Genomic DNA, 21,824 nt, shown 5'->3' with positions numbered 1-21,824 from the left:
TGCAAATATTTGTTGTAACTATTACAGTATATAAAGGGCTCTCTCTCTCTCTCTCTCTCTCTCTCTCTCTCTCTCTCTCTCTCTTTCTCTCTCTCTCTCTTAACTGTGTAGGGATAACTTGAAATACGGATAATCCGCACCCGCATAATAGGAAGCTTACTGTATTAAGATCACTCACACTGGACGCCAACTGAATGGAACTGAAGGCGGCGCACTATCGACGGGTGGTGTGTTGACACTACGCGGAACGTAAATAAGACGACGCTTCGTACAGTCTATTGTTGAACGGAGAAACAACGTTATGAAATACTGCCCAACATTCTGACAAAAAATGTCGAAATATAGTGTCAGAATTGTGCAACAACCAGTGATAAATTTTATTAATGGCCAAGTAATATTCTTAAGAGCTGTACTTGATAAAGTTTCTACGGTGAACTATTGAGAAGTTAAGCAATAAGAAGAATGTGGACCTAAGATTTCAAATGCCGGCATGTATGAACCAGAAAAAATATATACATATCAACACATCAAATAATACTTAGAGGGTAATAAGACAGCCTTTTTACCTTAACCATGGCGGATCTTTTTCCTTTTCATGTACCCAATAACGTCAAACTATTCTATTTTTATTCTTCGATAGAAATTGCTTATTCGCTGTTAAAAAAACATTATGTAGTGAAGATTGTTTCATCAGTTTCTCACTAGAGCACAGTGCAGGATTTTGCTAGGTGCAAGTAGCATTACAGAAGACCGACTACTATGAAGAGGAACTCTACTCATTAGAAAGCACATAAAACGAGGAACTCTACTCATGAGAAAGCACGCAGCAGTGACGTATTGTAACTGACAATCGATTTTCGAAAACTGACTAAAAATGTTTATTCAGAAGGCGAAGTAATCTACAATTTTTAATAACTGACCAGAATCCAAACATTTGTCCCACTTACGGGTTTCACTTAGACACTTTTACAGATAGCTCATACCACAGCATATTTCATTCTACCGAAAAAGTATCCATGCTACATTTACTGAATTCAATAGTATCTCCATCGAGATGAATATTCGATGAGCATTAAGTTAAACATTTTGCTACATATACTTTTTGCAACCAGAAGATCACGTTAAATAAATAGACACAAATAGAAGAACAAAATGGCTCTGAGCACTATGGGACTTAACTTCTGAGGTCATAAGTCCCCTAGAACTTAGAACTACTTAAACCTAACTAACCTAAGGACATCACACATATCCATGCCCGAGGCAGGATTCGAACCTGCGACCGTAGCGGTCGCGCGGCTCCAGACTGTAGCACCTAGAACCGCTCGGCCACACAAATAGAAGAATTATATTATTAAATAATCCAAAATTATAAACCTCTTTCGCGGTTGAGTTAGATACATGAAATCCAACATTGCTACAAGCACAGACCGCCTGAGCAATTTAAGCTTTTTCTTGCAGTTTATTCTGAGTCTGTGTGCTTCCATCACTAGTTAAATCAGTACGTTTTTATCTCATTAGCAGTATCAGGCAAAACCGAGCGAGGTGGTACAGCGGTTAGCACACTGGGCTCACATTCTGGAGGACGACGGTTCAATCCCGCGTCCGGCCATTCTGATTTAGGTTTTGCGTGATTTCCCTACATCGCTTCAGGCAAATGCCGAGATGGTTCCTTTGAAAGGGCACGACCGACTTCCTTCCCCAACCCTACCTAATCCGATGGGACCGATGACGTCGCTGTTTGGACCCCTCCCCCAAATCAACCAACAATACTTCTGCTTTAGTTTCTGTACAGTTCTTTCTCTATTTTCGAGAATATTTTCATTTTTGAGAGCTGAGCCTGTTTCTTTAAGTTTTTCTGATGACGAGGAAGTTTAGTGCCTTTTCATTCTGCTTGCAGTGCAGTTTCAATTGTAGATTGTTGCTAGTCCTTCGAATTTAATAATCTGCGCTAGTTGACCCCATATATATTCATCCGTTCACCTCATTTCTGCTACACACTTCTTTGGGTTGAGAAAAAACAGAAATGAAAGCAATGTAATACACATACTTCCCATCGTACTTTTTCTACACGGCACAAAATTCAAAACGCAACGTCCGCTAACCAACTCTTTTCTTTTTTCGTCATGCAGTTAACGCATAAGGAAAAGATAATCTCCTGTGTTTCTCAAAGAATGACCAATAAAATAGAAAAAAAAAATTAAGAGCGTCACGATCGACACATACGGCGCCCCAGAACCGAATCGAACCTGTCTGTAACAGATTTCCATATTATCTTGGACGACCACAGCGTGCAAAAGTAGAAACGCTGGAAAAACGGAAGCGTCGCGACAGCAGTCTCTCTGTCCGGCCGCCGGCTGATCAAGAGAACTCATTCCACAATTCGTCCCTTCCGCCGCTTCAATTCCTCTCTTTCGCCGACTGATTATTTTACTTCGGGCCTGATGGGATTCGGAGCTCCACTCTCCTGCGAACATGCAGTTCATCGCGTTTAATTTCGAGCGATAGCGTCCTGCTAGTCTCTCGCCGCCGCAAAAGCAACTTTGCGTAAAACGAAATTTGCCGCTTATACGGGAACCTCTTTCCCGTTCGAAGTATCCTGCAAATACTCGCATTTACTACAGCCGGTATACTGTTGAACATAAAATTTAAATTGTCCACGTCGAAAGCAGCCAAACAACCACGGAATTCAACCTATTTCATGTCATTCCCGTTGCCAACAAGGGTCATCGGACTGAAGCACATAATTATGGATCTACAACGCTGACGTCATTCTGCTGTAGAATTAAGAACACGGTTTTATGCTCGCGAATCACCATCTTTTTAAAGTAAAAAATATCCTCTATAAGAATCAACTAGGATCCCGCAAAAAGGAGATCGTGTGATACTCAGGCAGCTCTGTTTGTCCTTGAGATAATTGGTTCAAATGGCTCTGAGCACATGGGACTCAACTGCTGAGGTCATAAGTCCCCAAGAACTTAGAACTACTTAAACCTAACTAACCTAAGGACATCACAAACATCCATGCCCGAGGCAGGATTCGAACCTGCGACCGTAGCGGTCGCACGGTTCCAGACTGTAGCGCCTAGAACCGCTCGGCCACCCCGGCCGGCCCTTGAGATAAGGAGTATTATAGATAAAGCAGTCACGTTTACGTTGTGTTCCTTTACGTTTGATACGTTACCGCAGAGTGTCTTAAAGATCAAATAGAATATCGGACTTCCCTGCAGACAGCAATCCTCCTTAACGGAGTGAAATCGTAAGTGACCTATGAAGTACCACACGGGAGTGTTACACCGTTGTTACTCTTCAGGATATATATCCGTTATCTGGTAGATAACGTCGGAAACACCCTAAGACTGTAAGCAGTTAATGCTGTTGAATGTCATAAACAAGGGCAAAGAGGCCCATAGAGGACCGACGTTTCGTGCAGGAATGAAGCAGTCGACCGTCAACGCAAGTAACGGTAAACTATTGTGTATAATTAGGCTGAAACACCTTTTATTGTTCTAGTATAAGCGATGGGTTATTAGAAACAGTAACAGCCGTAAAATATCAGTCCGGAGCTGCCAGAAGTTGGATGGCCTCTGAAAACTACCGACAGAAAAAAATTATGTCAGGTTGAGCTCCAACGCAGGAATGCTAAGCAAAAGTCATACTTATGACAAGAGAGACGATCTTTACATTACAAACATTCGACGTCAAATTATAAAACAAGATTTAAGTCAGTATACTCATAAAATTTTCTTTCCAGATGGCGTCAGTTAGCCCCTGTGGAGTTCACCTAAACTTCACATCTAATATTCACTGAATCCGCTACACAATAATATCCATACAGAAACAGGATGAACTTTACTAATAAACATATTTTGCATTAACATAATATTGCGATTATATAAAAACAGTACTTGGTGTTATAATTAAACGTGTCCGACAAATAAAAAACAGTGACCTATGAAAAAACTTAGCCAAACAGTAAAGGTGTAGACTTGTAAAACAGATTATAAAGAATAGAATAATCTACTAAAAATATTTCAGAAGGTAACTTCATTATGCGGAATTGCTACCATCTAAAAGGCTAGTTTTATAAGTATGCCGCTCATTTCAGTTGTAGTTTATAATTTCACTTTTAACTTTTGTAATTTAAAGACTGTCTGTCATTTTATAAGTATGACGGGGAAAAAATTTGAAGGCAACGTCCCCCACTCTAACGCCCCCTGTCCGCTAGAACTTCCATCTTAGGTTTTTTTTTTGAGCCAAGTTGTTAGTTGTGTCAGGAATAGGTTTTTGATACTTATAATGGACACTGTTTTGCAGGTTCTAAGTTCTTTGGTGAGTGAACTTTTAAAAAAATTTCAGCTTACAAAATTTCATCTTTTGTAGTCTGGTGTTGTTTGTATAGCAAACACCTGTCTCTCTTTATCTTCCTTTAATCTCAATGGCAGATTTTTGATGGCAGCAGTAGCCAAAACGAGTAAATAAATAAATAAAAGTTTTAAGCGGAGTAGACGGTTTTACGCATAAGATATTCACAACGATCGTGGAGTCATACGGGAAACTTACTTCCTTTATTAATAAGTGTCTTACTTCGCTTGGTTGAAAAGCCATCTCTCGATATCGTCTCCGCCAAGTAAATTTACCTGCCAAAAATTAATTACACACAACGCGTAAAGCGCAAAGTTGAGTTCCTGCATTCCAGGAGCAGTAAAACTAGAAAACAAAGTCGCGGTAATACACTGGCGCGAAACTTCCGTCTATCGACGCGTGGAGTGTCACTTTGAGCGTGGGCGCTGCTTTCACGTCGTTCCGCACGGCAAAGTTAGTCCAAACTGCGACGGGGGAGCACCGCTCGAAAACTTCCCCAAATAGCCTCCGCTCTGTCCAAGTCAGTTCTTCTGCCAGGGAGCTCCGTGAGCGACACAATAAAATTTCGTCTTATTGCTAATTTACGGAGTAAAATGATAGATATTTTCTTCTATTTCACTCATAATAAGAAACAACCGACTGCACCCTACTCGGAAGCACCAATTAATTTCGATTTTAGGCGTGTCAAAACCATCAGCTACTAGTTCTGTACCGCAAGGGGTGCACTGCCTTCTGTGGGACCACAGGTAGCCGAAAACTGCGATGTTCAGATCGATTTTCGGTTTCATAATAGCTTCATTTTACTTGTGACTCGCGAGAAGAGGCGGAATGAGCAGCAAGACGGCATGTACTTTGCACGCATGTCGAAAGTATTATGTGTTCAACAAATAATTTCATACAGACGTACTGGATGGTTTAAATGACTAATAAGATTAGAACATAATGAAGCTATTGTCTGTCTACAATAGTATTTTGTGTGAAACAAAATACATTTGCTGTACGAAGGTACAGTGTAACTTACTTCGACAACGACATGTGTTCATTTCCTACGTGATCAGTTCCCGACATTATTGTAAAATTAGCAAAAGAAAAGCAACAGCAGACCATATGATTATAATCACATATTGGTGTTGTTACGTAGATACAACTGGCAACCTTATATCAGAAGATAGGGAGATTGAAACACCGTCTACAAAATTAGTAAATAGATTCAGCAATAATATCGTGGCTAGAGACAGCAAAACTAAAATGATTCCGTAGCGGTAAACTGGAACGCGAAAGCGTTGTGTATTCACTGATGAGCACATGCCAACGAGGATCCCTTTTTAGAGCAGAGTAATGAAATCCCATTTACAACTGTCTAACGAACGATGACTATTTGCATAAACGTAAAGGGTTGTCGGCGCGATGAAATTCCATGTTTTTTGACCTAGAACAGCGCTCCTCCGTTCGACATAAGGGAAAAAATAATTTTCCCTTCTTAGGGATCGGAAAGTTACCGGCATTTTCAGCATGTGATCACCTTTACGAAAACTCTGTGGGACTACAGCACATTTACGACACGCACGAGCGGATCCAAGGTGCGATTCAGAGGGGGAGGTCACAGTTTGTCACTTTGTACCTGCCCACAAAGGTGCCTTAGCTATCAGGAAACTGAAATATTTGAACTCGTATTGTTGAGACAAACAGCCTATTTACTACATTTGGCATTCTCACATTTTCATCTACTCCTATATCTAAATTACCTTGAGGTCAGAAAACGTCTTGAGAAAATGGATCATGTTACTGGAAGTATTTGGTGGAAACTGTCAATACTGAACTTCGGGGATGAAAATCTTCTTAATGTGTTGGAAAAAGCGACAACATCCAAAAAAAATTTCGATTCTTACCTGGTTCTTTCACTGCCTGGACGAGACCTTTTCGCACTGTCCTAGTGGTGACTGAATATGCCGAAAATGTACGGCACATTCTCAGGCAAGTAAAGGGCCTCTCCAGCGCGCCATCAGCGACGTATGAGCTCGTTCGCCGTTTAAGCTCGCGGGAGCCCAACTGTCCGAGAGAGCCTGCTAGCGAAATGCATAATACAGTGCTTACCGCAGCACAATGCGTTAGGTGAATTATGTATAACGGGATAAGAGTCACCGTTCTCTGTGAGACTGAGCCTATGGGGAATGCCACGATAATAACGCAGTATCAGCCAACTGGGTTGCCAATTATGTTTCTCCTCTGTGTTCTCTCCTATTACTTTCCTGTTGTTTACATCCACATATATATTCCGCAAGCCACTTTATGGTGTGTCGTGGAGGGTATTTAGTGTAGCACTGTCCCTTATCCCCTTACGTACACCATTCGCGAATGATGCGCTGGAAGAACGATTATTGGTAGGTCTCCGTGTGACCTCGAATCTCTCTCATTCTACGTTCTTGGCATTTTCGCGAGATATAACCCGCATTAAGCACGGAGATATTCCAAGCACACAAATAATTCGAATTGTAAGCTATGCTACACATACAGTCTGATTAAAAATTGACCAAGTCTTCAAAAGCTGCCGACCTCGACCGCTGCTGAAGTGATCGCGAAGGGGAAATGCGAAGGAATAACTACAGCTAAACCAAGACTGGCCGACCACTCGTACTGACGGACAAGGATCGTCAAGCATGAAATCAGCAGAAGGAATCACTCGTGAGTCCCATAAGTGCTACCAGCTGTCCAGCTATCACAATGAATGTGCGTTGTTGTTTTGTGGTCTTCAGTCCGAAGACTGGTTTGATGCAGGTCTCCATGCTATTCTATCCGACGCAAACCTTTTCATCTCCGAGTAACTGCTGCGACATCCTTCTGAATCTGCCTACTGTATTTACCTCTTGGTCTCTCTCTAAGTTTTATACACCCCACACTTCCCTCCAGTACTAAATTGGTGATCCGTTGATGTCTCAGAATGTGTCCTATCAACAGATCTCTTCTTTTGGTCAAATTGTACCACAAATTTCTTGTCTCCCCGATTCTATTCAGTACTTCGGATCCATCTAATCTTCAGCCTTCTTCCGTATAACCACATTTCGAAAGCATCTGTTCTCTTTTTATCTAAACCGGTTATCGCCCATGTTTTACTGCTATACAATGCGACACTCCAGACAAACACCTTCGGAAACGACTTACTAACCCTTGAATCTATATTCGATGTCAACAGATTTCTCTTCTTCAGAAATGCTTTCCTTACAAATGCCAATCTACATTTTATAGCCACCATCAGTTATTTTGCTGGCGAAATAGTAAAACCCACCTACCACTTGAAGTGTTGTTCCCTAATCAGATTCCCTTAGCATCACTTGATTTAATTTGACTACATTCGAATGTGCAAAGGGACTTAATACGAATGGACTACAATGGTCAGGAAGCTCCTCATAAGACATACATTTCTGTAGTCAACGTTAAATGAAATGACGCTTGAGTTGATGCAAAGAGCGATGTTACTGGACTATCGATGACTGGAAACGTGTGTTTCGGAGTGACGAATCGCGCTGTGCCGACGCAAACCGATGGAAGGGTTTGGGATTGGCCAGTGCCGTCGTGTGTAGCGTCAACAGTGGCGTACGGAGGAGATAGTGTCACAGTATGGGAGTGTTTTCCATGGTTAGAGTGGTCCCTTTATTAGACTTAATAAAATGCTAAATCCGGAAGCATATGAACACACTTTACATCATTTCGTACAGAGTACAATAGAGGAGCAATTTAGAACGATCACTGTTTGTATCAGCCTGAAAATGCATCCTACCAGAAAGTAGCATATGTGAGGCAACCGTTTCTGGACAACAAGATTACTGAAATGGAGTGACCTGCCCAGGTCCCGATCTGAACACCTCTGGGAGATGTTGCAAAGTCGACTTCGATCCAGACTGCAATTACAAAGTTAGTACCTTCTCCAGTTTCGGCTCTTGAGAATGAACGGACTACCATTGCTTCAAAGACATTCATACACCTCACTGAAAGTGTCCTCAGCAGAGTTGACACCGTTCTAATGGCGAAGCGTGGACATATCATAATAATATCTAGTAACAGATTTCAAGATACCTTTGATCAGATAGTGTATATCACACCTGAGCTAAATGTACAGTTTATAGACAAGTTGCGGAGAGATATTTTAAAGTAATGCGACAGCCATGGTTCCTCTCTCATCCTCTTTGCGAAGAAGGATATAAAATAAACACCTACAGCTCCCGAAGACATTAAACATGTTATAACACTAGCCTGGGCTGCGATAAGTCCAGATGCTATTTATTGTGCGGTATTGTGTGTGACTAGAATAGCTTGATACCATGTATCAACGCTTAAGGTCAGGTATGTCACTCATAAAATAATGAACATACAAAACGCATTGTGTGGATAGTTTAATGTAGAAGTTTTAGGTGGTCGTGGGAGGGGGAAGGGAGTGCTATACAACGTTTGAGTAAGATACCACTTGATACGGGGCCTGTACTACTTCGCTTTCGGCACAGCCAACCTGAGCAAGCAATTTTAGTAATCATTAAAGAAAGCTTTCTGTACTTCGCTCTTCTTTATGTTGTACACTGATCGTTGCTCTCTTGTTTTGAAATAACTGAACTACTTCTAAAATTATCCGCGAGCGCTATATCACTGTCTGTCAGTCAGTACCGCTTTGACAGAAGCACAGTACTGAGTACTGGAATGTAGACTGGTAGCCCAGAGAGAGAGAGAGAGAGAGAGAGAGAGAGAGAGAGAGAGAGACGGGGCATCTTTCCCTCCACCGTGTCCCTCTGCCCACGGCGGGCGAAGTTCTTATTTGTATACGATTGCGGTCGGCTGCAACATTATAGTGTCCCAAGTACACGTAAATTAAATGTTTACTTACTTTTGATACAGCATGGTTTAAGTTTGAGCCATCTCTTCTCCTGACACTGTGACAGTGGTTTGCATCGATGTTATTTCTACATCTATATACATACTACGCAAAGCCGCCATACGGCGCATGGCGCAGGATATCCTATACCATTACTACTCATTTTCTTTCCTATTTCACTCGCAATTAGACCGAGTGAAAAACGACTGTTTACATACCTCATACGAGCCCTAACCTTTCATATTTCATCTTCATGGTCCTTACGCGAAATGTAAGTTGGCGGCAGTACAACCATTCTGCAGTCAGCCTCAAATACCGGTTCTCTACATTCTCTCAACAATGTTCCTCAAAAGTATCGTCGTCTTCCCTCAAGTGATTCACATTTGAATTCCCGAAGCATCTCCGTTATACTTGCGTGTTGTTCGAACCTACAGGTAACTAATCTAGCAGCCTGCCTCTGAGCTGCTTCGATGTCTTCCTTTGATCCGGCCTGGTACCGATCCCAAACACTGGAACAGTAGTCAACAATGGACCTAATGGCCTATATGTAGTCTCCTTTAGAGATGAGCCATTCTTCCCTAAAACTCTCCCAATCAACCGAATTCGACTACTCGCCTTCCCTAATACAATTCTTACATGCTTTGCAAGGTTCCGCCTAAATATTTAATAGACGTGACTGTGCCAAGCAGCACACAATCAGTGCTGTACTCGAATGTTATGGAGTAGTTTTTCCTTCTCATCTGCTTTAACTTGCATTTTTCTGTATTTAGAGCTAGTTGCCATTCATAACATCAACTAGAAATTTTTTCTAAGTCATCTTGTATGCTCCTGCAGTCACTCAACGACGACACTTTCCCCCACAACACAGCATCATCAGCGAATAGCCACAGACTACTGCTTACCCTGTTCGCCAGATTGTTTACGTATGTAGAAAATAACAGACGTCCAACACTGTTCCCAGGGGCACTCCTGACGATACCCTTGGTTCTGATGAACACTCACCGTCGAGGGCAACATACTGGGTTCTGCCACTCAAGAAGTCATCGAGCCATTAACACACCTGGGAACCTAATGCGTAGGCTTATAACTTAGTTAACAGTCAGCACTGTGTCAAATGCTTTACGGAAATCTAGGAATATGGAATCTGTCTGTTGCTCTTCATCCACGCCTCGCAAGATCTCCTGTGAAAAAAGGACAAGCTGAGTTTCACACGAGCGGTGCTTTCTAAAACCGTGTTGATCTGTGGACAGGAGCTTTTCTCTCTCAAGGAAATTTATTATTTCCGAACTGACAATATATTCAAGGAGTCTGCAGCACACCGATGTCAAAAATATTTGCCAGTTATTTTCATGATCCGTTTTTTTGTCCTTCTTATATGCAGGAATCACCTGTGCTTTTTTCCAGTCGCTTGGAACTTGGCGCAGTGCGAGAGATGCGCGATACATGCAGGCTAAAGTAAGGGACCAATAGTGTAGAGTACTCTTCGCAAAACAAACTGGAATTCCACCCGAATCTGGAGAGTTACTTGTTTTCAGCTCTTTCGACTTTTTCTCTACCCAGCGATGCCCACTGCTATGTCCTCCATACGTGAGTCTGTACAATGGTCAAACGACGATATGTTTGTACGATTCTCCTGTGTGAATGATTTCTTAAATGCGAAATTTAGAACTTCGGCTTTTTGATATCTTCTACTGCCACACCAGACTGGTAAACGAGTGACTGTATAAAAGCTTCATACCAACTTAGCGATATTTGGTTAGTTAGCGATATTTGATTAGTATTTGGTCAATTCCACACATTCTATGTCGTTAAATTCCTTTTTAAAGGTTCTTTCCAATGTGCAGAAAAAAGTACTTGGATCTATAAAAAGCGGATGTCGTAATTTGGCAGCTTTAAGCGTTAAAAAGTTGTCGCGTTAGGAAAAAAAATTGCAAAATTTTGCGCTGTAACTCAGCGGAAACCGCGCCTCTATGCAGTTGCTAGCCCTGGATACATCTGGGATGGGCTGCGCGGCGCCGCCCCCACGGCTTGTAGTGGATACGACCGGCCGGCCAGTGTCGTCTGTCTCCTGTCACGCTAACTCCGCCCGCCACCACAGCGGCCGGCCGCAGTAGCAGCAGCAGCGGCAGCGGCCGTCCATGTAGCGATAAACTTCCACTGGCGGCTCCCGTTGCTGACCGGTGTGCACGTAGCCCACCCTCCTAACACAAGTGTTTTATGTTACTGTGGCGCAAAAATCCCGTGCTCCCATCCTGTCTGATTTTGAAATTGCGCTCTGTTCGCAGCGGTTTTCTGTTTAAATTTTTTTTAAAAAAATGGCTTTACACGTGGTAGAAAAATAACTTCGTCTCAGCATAAACTATTTTATGATATGGAATTTCTGTGTCGTGAGTAAGCGAAATGACTAGCACGATTGTGATTCAGTATTTCAGTAACTGAACAAGTTACAGAGCTTTTTTTATATTTGGTATGTTGATATACGCTACGATTACATTCTCAAAAAGGCTTTTCTACGCGACACCCTTAACGAATTGTTGGCTGACGCGTTATATTTATACAGTCATCCACAATGCTTTAGAACTGATACCAAATATTTAATTAGACTGATAACTTTACAAGATACAATGACAACCCGAACTCCATCGACAATATTCAGAAGGTTGTTCAGAAATATTTTCTGGGTGTTTTAGTGTACAGGATACGTGGTTTCCATGATTTATTCAATGCTTTACCACAATTACCTTCCATTATGCGAAAGTACCTTCACAACAGTGGCAAAGCCTGCAATATGCAAACACTCCAATGTAAAACACAACGCAACTAAAACTACCGCAAAAGAATCCCGAGGAGCACGCCAACAGTACCGGCTTCGCACTGTTGTCAACAGCGATATGGCGCGAACTGAACAAGTCTGTTTCCAAACTAGACAGATGGCGCTTGTCGTCTTCCTTTGCAGTTTCAAAATGGCGTCTGTAGGTGGTGTACGTTACAACCAACGTGTCGTCATTGAATCTCTCACTGCAGGGAAAGGAACTGTGGGGAGTATTCGTGAATGCTTGTATAAAGCCTTTGGAGCATCTGCTGTCCACAGAAGTACAGTTAGTCGCTGGGCACGAAGGGAGAGGTCAACAGAAGTTCGGCGGAGCTCCACGATTTGCAGAGGTCGGTGAGACTATGCACGGCTGTCACACCTGACGTGTTGCAGCGAGCTGATGCTGTCATTCGCGAGGACAGACGTATTACAACTCGGTAGTTGGCACTGCACCTGTCATGACATTTTGAGAACGATGAGGTGGTGATCCACACAGTGAAGCACTGGCTCCGCCATCAGGATAAGGATTGGTACCGACAGCGCATACACGCTCTTGTTTCGTGCTGGAGGAAGGCCATAAAACGAGATGGAGATTATGTGGGAAAATAGGATGTGTAGATAAAACACCATTCTTTCGTGTGTGTAATGCTCATTATGTTCAACACAGAATTGTTCACAAAAAAACGTGGTGCATTACTTTCTGGGCAACCCTCGTATACATGTAACGGTAAGAGGCGGGTAAGAAATCAAACAAAAAAGCAATTACTAAGCAACGAGGCCCCGGAGATCACGCATCCCTGATGCCAAAACACTCACAAAATAGTCCTGAACAGTCATTCTACAACTACACATTTTGCAAATACATCGAATCTGCTGTCTTCCTCCTTTAACCCTGTGGCTACCAATTTTATTTAAAAAAATAATGTATGGTTATTTTAATTGATATCTTAGTCAAAAAAATATGGAAAGAATATTTCCGGCTATTTCGTTATCCAAGTGGATTGGGGGAAAGAACATACAGGGCGTACGGTAAGTACCTCCAGAGTTGAAGCACACTGCTGCGCAAAACCTACGAGACATATTGAAAACAAACAAACATCAGTGGACAGAGCATCTTTCCAAGCTTGTAACTCAAACTACAAATGCTCAGTATGTGCTTAGGACGCGATACCTATGTCTTGGAAGACGCGAAGGCAGCCCGCTTTCCGAATCTGGTAATTGGGTTGCCTACCTACAGGTGCGAAATAATTCGGAGTGACAATACCGTGACGAAGGTGTTAACAGTGAAACTTGAGGAAACCACAATTTACGGGCGCAATCTGTAATTAAAGAATTATGCTGACCTTTAGTAGACTTCCCTTTACCAGTGGGGCACTGACACACAGAAATAACATGCAAGCAATTCCAACTGGTTATCTGGTATCCTATCGTGGGGCACATACGTCCCGTTGGTAGTCAAAGGGTTAACGTCGCTGTACAAATGCACGACTGTTCAACCAGGTTGTAATGATCCCGTTACTGCCGTAGCGTTACGCAGTACATCTAATCCGGACAGAACTACATGAAAAGAGAGAGAGAGAGAGAGAGAGATGGGGAGGGGGGGAGGGAGCGACGAAAACGTGGAACATCATGTGGGCGTTACGTGAACTAATGCATCAGTTAATGCTACACCATTCACAGTTTCCCGCTTCGCAAATTACTTGTTCGACTACTTAGCATTTTCCTCATACGCACGGAAATGCGAGAGAAGGGAGACCAACATTAGCCGCAGTACTGTGAACTTCAGCTAAGACAAACTTAGGTTTCTACAGAGATATTTCTAACGGCGCAGCCACTTTGCAGCCGCCTCCGCCGTCTGCGTAAACTTGGCCCAGGTGCCTGGGATTAGGAGGCAGGGGACGAAGTTGGAGACGCAGTAATTATTCCACGCCAACGAGGGCCCGATACCAGAACTCAGACTCAGTTGCCACGCGATATCTGCCGACAGCACGCCAGAACAACGCCCAGCGGAGTACTGAAGAAAGACGTTGCAAAAGTCGCCGCGAGTGTGACAAGCTAGTTGCAAGCAAAAACAATGTTCAAAAACAGATAAATCTAAAATAGCTAAGTGCAAGAGAAAGAACTTCCGATAGGCTTTAAAAATAATAATCTCTCTAGATTTCGATACTACAAATGCTCTTCATAAAAAACTGTCGGTACACCAACACAGATACTGGATGTTACATCGTTTCTGGATTAGGTTCGTATGCACTCAGAGACGCCGGACAGGAAGTGCACTGTTCATTTACGCCAGGAGAGTCCCTCGAATGTTAACCGTACATGTATAATCATTATCACCAATCTACAAAGAGCAAAAGATTGGTGAGATGTTACCTAAAATTCGTCTCCGTTGAACACAAGTACTATGGCAAGAATAGCACATAAAGTGAGTTGCTGTACTTAAAGTTTGTAGTTCAATCATAATAACGATTTCCCGCTACGACGGCTAAAGAGAAAATTTCTTTTGAAACTTCCAACATACGTACCCAGTTATTAACAGATATTAAACGGTGGGCTGTTCGTGACTGTAAATTCTAGGTTAGGGACATATTTTATTATTAATTTCTCGTCTTCAGCCACACACAGAGCTACAACTCCTTTTCCAGGCACTGTATAGATGAAATGGGCGTTACATCTGCTTCTGTGTGTCACCTAACGTTAACAGAACGACACAATTGTTGGTTTTAGGAGAAAACTGTCTCAGGCGAGATACCGAAGCACATAAAGTATTAGGTTGGTGCGTAAGTGAGTAGCGTTTTTGTTTCGCATTTTGGTATTCCAGCTGCTGTGGACTTAATTATCGATTGTCATTTTTTATTTGTTGTTCACTGTTGGTATTTGAGTTTACACACCGCCATTTTTCCACTTAGAGATAGAGTGTGCAGCTGTGGGCGGTCCGCCCGGCGGATTAACAACGAGGGCCGATGTGCCGGGCAGCCTGGATGTGGTTTTTAGGCGGATTTCCACATCCCGCTAGGTGAATACCGGGCTGGTCACCATGTTCCGCCTCAGTTACACGGCTCGCATACATCTGAACACACTCGCACTATTCCATGGATTCAACTCGTCGCAGACAGTTGGGGTACACTAATTCCGTCCCGGGGGGTACGGGGTGGCGGCAGGAAGAGTATCCGGCCACATTAACATTAACGATGGCTGACCCTGCGTAACTTCGGGAGAAGGCTCAAGCGATAGATAGTGCAGCTGTGGGCAGTAGAAAATGGAGTGCCAAGTGGAGAAATCAGAACATTCCCAGCATATTCTTCTGCCAGAGTTTAATTGTGAGTCATCACGTTCAGGAAGACCTTTGGGGTTTGTTGAATATCGTTTAAACGCATTAACCCACAATGTTCCAATGTACTCGAGAACTTGGAAATGCTATGAACTGTGATCACTCCATCATCATGTGACATACGCCATTCAGATCCTATATCGTTACTGATGACGAGAAACGGTATCTTTATGCTAGCACATGGGGAAGACAATATTCCATTGGAACTACTGACGGCCGTGGGAGAGCCAGTCCTGACAAAACTCTACCATCTGGTGAGCAAGATGTATGAAACAGGCGAAATACCCTCAGACTTCAAGAAGAACATAATAATTCCAATCCCAAAGAAAGCAGGTGTTGACAGATGTGAAAATTACCGAACTATCAGCTTAATAAGTCACAGCTGCAAAATACTAACACGAATTCTTTACAGACGAATGGAAAAACTAGTAGAAGCCAACCTCGGGGAAGATCAGTTTGGATTCCGTAGAAACACTGGAACACGTGAGGCAATACTCACCTTACGACTTATCTTAGAAGAACGATCAAGGAAAGGCAAACCTACGTTTCTAGCATTTGTAGACTTAGAGAAAGCTTTTGACAATGTTGACTGGAATACTCTCTTTCAAATTCTAAAGGTGGCAGGGGTAAAATACAGGGAGCGAAAGGCTATTTACAATTTGTACAGAAACCAGATGGCAGTTATAAGAGTCGAGGGACATGAAAGGGAAGCAGTGGTTGGGAAGGGAGTAAGACAGGGTTGTAGCCTCTCCCCGATGTTGTTCAATCTGTATATTGAGCAAGCAGTAAAGGAAACAAAAGAAAAATTCGGAGTAGGTATTAAAATTCATGGAGAAGAAATAAAAACTTTGAGGTTCGCCGATGACATTGTAATTCTGTCAGAGACAGCAAAGGACTTGGAAGAGCAGTTGAATGGAATGGACAGTGTCTTGAAAGGAGGATATAAGATGAACATCAACAAAAGCAAAACAATGATAATGGAATGTAGTCTAATTAAGTCAGGTGATGCTGAGGGAATTAGATTAGGAAATGAGGCACTTAAAGTAGTAAAGGAGTTTTGCTATTTGGGGAGCAAAATAACTGATGATGGTCGAAGTAGAGAGGATATAAAATGTAGGCTGGCAATGGCAAGGAAAGCGTTTCTGAAGAAGAGAAATTTGTTAACATCCAGTATTGATTTAAGTGTCAGGAAGTCATTTCTGAAAGTATTCGTATGGAGTGTAGCCATGTATGGAAGTGAAACATGGACGATAAATAGTTTGGACAAGAAGAGAATAGAAGCTTTCGAAATGTGGTGCTACAGAAGATTGCTGAAGATTAGATGGGTAGATCACATAACTAATGAGGAAGTATTGAATAGGATTGGGGAGAAGAGAAGTTTGTGGCACAACTTGACCAGAAGAAGGGATCGGTTGGTAGGACATGTTCTGAGGCATCAAGGGATCACCAATTTAGTATTGGAGGGCAGCGTGGAGGGTAAAAATCGTAGAGGGAGACCAAGAGATGAATACACTAAACAGATTCAGAAGGATGTAGGTTGCAGTAGGTACTGGGAGATGAAAAAGCTTGCACAGGATAGAGTAGCATGGAGAGCTGCATCAAACCAGTCTCAGGACTGAAGACCACAACAACAACATGGGGAAGACAGGAATGATTAAGACCAGGCAAGGAATGATTAAGACCAAGCAAAGCAGCAACTCCCCATACAAAGACCTGCACGCATCCACATAAGATGATGTTATTTATCTGGTGGAACAGCGATGGTGTGTATTACGAAGTCCTTCCCCGATGTATAACCATCGCTGCTGACATTTATGATCAAGAACTGCGACGTCTTGCAGACACAATCCAAGAACAACGATCGGGACGACTGTGTAAAGTGATTCTACTCCACGATAACGCCTGCCCGCATAACACTCTATAGGAGCTGGGTTGGGATGTCATTCTGCTCCCACCTTGCTCACCTGATCTTCCGCCCTCAGATTTTCACCTTTTCCGCTCTCTATCGAACGCCCTTCAAGAAACTTCCTTTCCGGATAGAACAGCGCTCCGAACATGACACCACGAGTTCTTCGCCTCAAAACAAGGTTCCCACAGGCGCGGAATCGAAAAGTTACCCCATGACTGGCAGACTGTTGTTGTAAATAGTGAAGAAGAACGTATTGCTGACGACTAAAGTCTCTGTTATGTTTACATATTCTGTTTCCTAAACTCGTGGAAAAACAATGTGCACTTACTCAGCAACCTAATATTTTAACATATTAGGTGCGTTTGACCACATAGCCACTGAAATAATCACATACCCCCTCAGCCGATACGTTTCCTCCTCACTTTCTGGGTGCTTCATCTATTTTGTCAGGCAGAGTACTTGTATGAATAGGGCGCCAGCTAACTTCTTACGCAGTCGCTGTCTAGGCGGGATTTGTGAAAACCTCCCCTCCGACCTGATGCAGAACTCGAACCAGTGAGTCTGCTGGCACGCGAGATAAGAATCAGAATCGGTGCGGCCGGATGACGCCTCCTCCGCGGCAGGCAAGGTGAACCTTTAAGATAAGCCGCGACTCCGGCGCAGAGCCAAGACGGCGAGGCGAAGCGCAGTAGCTGGAAGACGCAAGGGGCCGCATAATCGGCTTTGCGCTGCGCCCTGGCCCGGCGGACCGAGACTAACCCCGCCGTCTCCTGAGATTTCAGAAGCCAGCCGGTCCGCTAAACAAGGCGGGGCTGGCATCCAGGTCCCTGTAGGCCCAGACGGTAACAGCGCGACTACGGCCTACGCTAAACTCATTAGGCTACAATCGCTACTCTCTGGGTCCCGGCCCGAGCCACCTTGTCACGGTCCGCGCGGCTTCCCCCGTCGGAGGTTCGAATCCTCCCTCGGGCATGGGTGTGTGTGTGTTGTTCTTAGCGTAAATTAGTTTAAGTTTGATTAAATATTGCGTAAGCTTAGGGACCGATGACCTCAGCAGTTTGGTCCCATAAGACCTTACGACAAATTTCCAAATTTTTCCTGGTCCCGGTCCCCTGTTGCAAAGTATGTGTATAACTGGCGCATACCAATTAACTAAACCTACGTCGGTACCTTGCAAGGCACCTCATGCTGTGTGCCGGACGGTATCCCTGGTTCCACTACCTTTTTTACCTCCTGTTTCATTCACGTATGGGGCGTTGGAAGAATGACTGTTGGTGACGCTCCATATGACACCTGATTTCTCAAATTTCCTGGTCCAGATAATTTCGCGAAATGTATGTGGAAATGAAGTTATACGTTGCCCGACTCTTCTTGAACATACGCTCTCAAAATTTCAACAGCAAATCTCCCCGTGATGCACAATGCCTCTCTTGTAGCATCTGCCACGGGTTTGTTGAATGTCTCCGTAACGCTCTCGTGCCATGTAAGCTATCCTCTGACGAGAGACGTCGCTCTCCGTTGGATCTTGTCCATCTCTTCTACAAATCCAACCTAGTAAGGGCACCAGTGTGATGAGAAATACTCAAAAACGAGTCTAACAAATGTTTTTTAAGCCACTTCTTCAGTGGATTAATTACATTTCCTTAAGATTCTTCCAATCAATCTCAGCGTGTTATCTGCTTTTCCTGCTATTTGTTTTATGTGGTTATTGCACTTCAGCTCTCTCCAGATGGTTACCCCTAGTCGTATCACGGTAGCTTCTGTTTCCAGTGCTTTGTCCCGAATCGTGTAATCGAACAATAGCAGACTTCTTCGTCTATTCATGCCTAATACATTACATTTATTTACGTTCAGTGGCAGTTTCTGTAAAAAGTTTTGTGGCACTTTTGGCTGGAAAACAGAAGAATACACGCATTTGTACCTATTCTGTGTAAAGTACGAGTCTTACATTACGGAACGGCCATGTAGCGCCATTCTAACAGCAGCAGGGTCCGTCGAGCTTAATGTATCCGTCCGACGGACGAAATTCCATAGGTGGCGTCTGTCGCCTTCTCTCTAAACGTGAAACATGGTTTCGAACTAATTATTTCTGCTCCGAGAGCTACTGCAGGCTGGTGCGTTGGCGACCGCGGCTATGGAGATTTTGTTTCAACAGTGCAATGTGTATTGATTGGTTATGGAACTACAGGTATGACTTCAAATAGCTGTCACTGACTACTGCCTATCAGTATTGTTTAACGTAAATTAGTAAACCTCTGACTGAGATAGTTAACTGGAGAGAGGAAACAGGTTTATTTGACAAATTGGACAATCTCCAGAACTGCTTATCAAGCGTAGACTACTGAATGTGTACATTATTATAACCTATTTTGTATCCTGCTCGTGCCGGCCGGGGTGGCCGAGCGGTTCTAGGCGCTACAGTCTGGAACCGCGCGACCGCTACGGTCACAGGTTCGAATCCTGCCTCGGGCATGGATGTGTGTGATGTCGTTAGGTTAGTCAGGCTTAAGTAGTTATAGAGGAATGATGACCTCAGATGTTAAGTCCCATAGTGCTCAGAGCCATTTGAACCATATCCTGCACGTCTAGAAATGTCATCTGTGGCAAAACCTCCTACGAGTCGCTGTCGCTTGCGTTTGACTGACAGTATCAAGTCGTCGTTATTACAGTGCTTCAAAAATTGCTGCGACGTGAAGAAATTCGATCTATGATACGCCTAAGCCTAAGTTTTGTTTCGGATACGAATGAATGACGAGTAGCTACCGCTGAGGAGGGTGGCGCAGTCGTCAGGTCACTTTATTCGCATTCCCTAAGAGTCTGGTTCAAATTTCAGTCTAGCCATACAGCTGTAGGTTTTAAGTAGTTCCGCTAAAATGTTTAAGGCAGACGCCAAGTTGCTTCCTTCGAAAAGGACGCTGCCGATTTCGATCATCATCTTTGTTCTTTCTGGAATTGTGCTCCTGCTCTAACGACGTTGGCAACATGACGTTAATTCGTAACCTTTCTTATTCTCTTCTTCGACTAACTGCGAAGTTAGGGGCGCAAGAGGTCCGATTTATCTCTTGCTGTGTGTGTCAGTGCGCGTTTTCTTCACGCAGACTTAATAATGCTTCCCTTTATTGGCCGTGATGCTCGTCAAAATGTTAGTGGAACAGCATTCAACTCTCCCTTCCGGGAGTATGAGCGACGACCCGCTCCTCCTTTGTTTTGCTACTCCAGCGACACCGCCGTCATACCCTTTCACAGCTTCTGCTTTCTTTCAGCCGTCTGTGTAACTATGGACGAAGCGACACCATTGTTCCTACGGCTACGAAAATGGTTTCTCTCTGAGTGCACCGTTTCTCTTTTGTAGTTCTCGCAGTTGTTACAAGTTTGTGTGCCTTCTGTCTCGATAACGTATCTCAGATTGTCCTTCCCTCGTGCAGCTGACTCTGCAGACTGTCACTATCAGCGGAGCAACGCAGAAGAAATATGGTCATCAGCTTACAACTTTCTACGATGTCAAATATTCGATCTCTTACGTGGCCAGCATGTTCGCCTGATTCAATCCCCCTCGATTTTTTTTAATTTAGCGTCGTGTCCATACTACAGTGCACAGTATCACATGGACTGCGCTGATTGTCCGGATCAGTTACGCGTTTCACGACACGATATAGAATCATGCCATGATAGAAGATACAATTATTTTTATGCAGTTCTAGAACGTCAAGGACAAGTCATTTGCGTAGTGATGGGGGCAAAGTGTGGAGAATGTGCCCCGTCATGAGTAGTGCACTTGGAAACGACAAAGCTCGTCACCATATTAGGCGCAAAACCACGGCTGCCATCGCTGAAATGGGGTTCCAAATATTGTCACACACACCATATTCTCCTGGCTTGGCCCTTTCTTATCAACGCCTGTTCAGGATTTCCTTCCAGGTAGAACTCAGTACGTAGTTCTTAATGTAACAAGATCGATAGACGTAAATATATAGTGGACAGTCAAATGAAAACGAGACATACGGAAAAAGTATGTAAACGGTTTATTATTTCAAAGGTAATCGTTAACTGTTAACACAGTTATGTCAGTGTGAGACACGACTTTCAGTGTCTTCATAGAAAAATGTTTGCCGGTTGCCTGCGGGTCCACGATTGTACCCCGGCATGCACCTCTTCGTCCGAAGCAACTCGATGGCCACGAATGTGTTTCTTGAGCTCCAAACAGGGAAACCTTGTAGAGAGATGTCGGGACTGTATGGAGAATGTTTAAGGGCTTCAGAGCGAAACTTCTGCAGCGCCGTCGTAACGGCATCACTCTGTTACAGTATAATGCCCGCCCACAAGTAGCCAAGATAGTTTCGACTGCGCTGCAAAAGTTTCGCTCGGAAGCCCTTACTCTTCCTCTTGATAGTCTCAATCTTTGACTATGTGATTTCTATGTTTCCGGAGCCCTGAAGAAAGATACTCGTGACCGTCGATTTGCTTCGGACGAAGAGGTGCATACCTGTGTAAATCACGGTTCCGTGGACAACCGCAAATATTTTTCCATGAAGGCACTGACCGTCTCGTCTTA

General features: G+C 43.5%; 1 protein-coding gene across 1 annotated transcript in view; it reads right to left on the bottom strand.

The window, feature by feature from the left end:
* The window catches only part of LOC126480962 (kalirin), a 1,643,174-nt gene that overhangs the window by 1,451,823 nt on the left and 169,527 nt on the right, over positions 1-21,824 (bottom strand). The window lies entirely within an intron of this gene.

This window comes from Schistocerca serialis, chromosome 5, assembly GCF_023864345.2.
Source record: "Schistocerca serialis cubense isolate TAMUIC-IGC-003099 chromosome 5, iqSchSeri2.2, whole genome shotgun sequence".
NCBI classification, from domain to species: Eukaryota; Metazoa; Arthropoda; class Insecta; order Orthoptera; family Acrididae; genus Schistocerca; species Schistocerca serialis.
The sequence above is the reverse complement of the archived record's forward strand: the minus strand, read 5'-3'. Positions and strand labels throughout refer to the sequence as shown.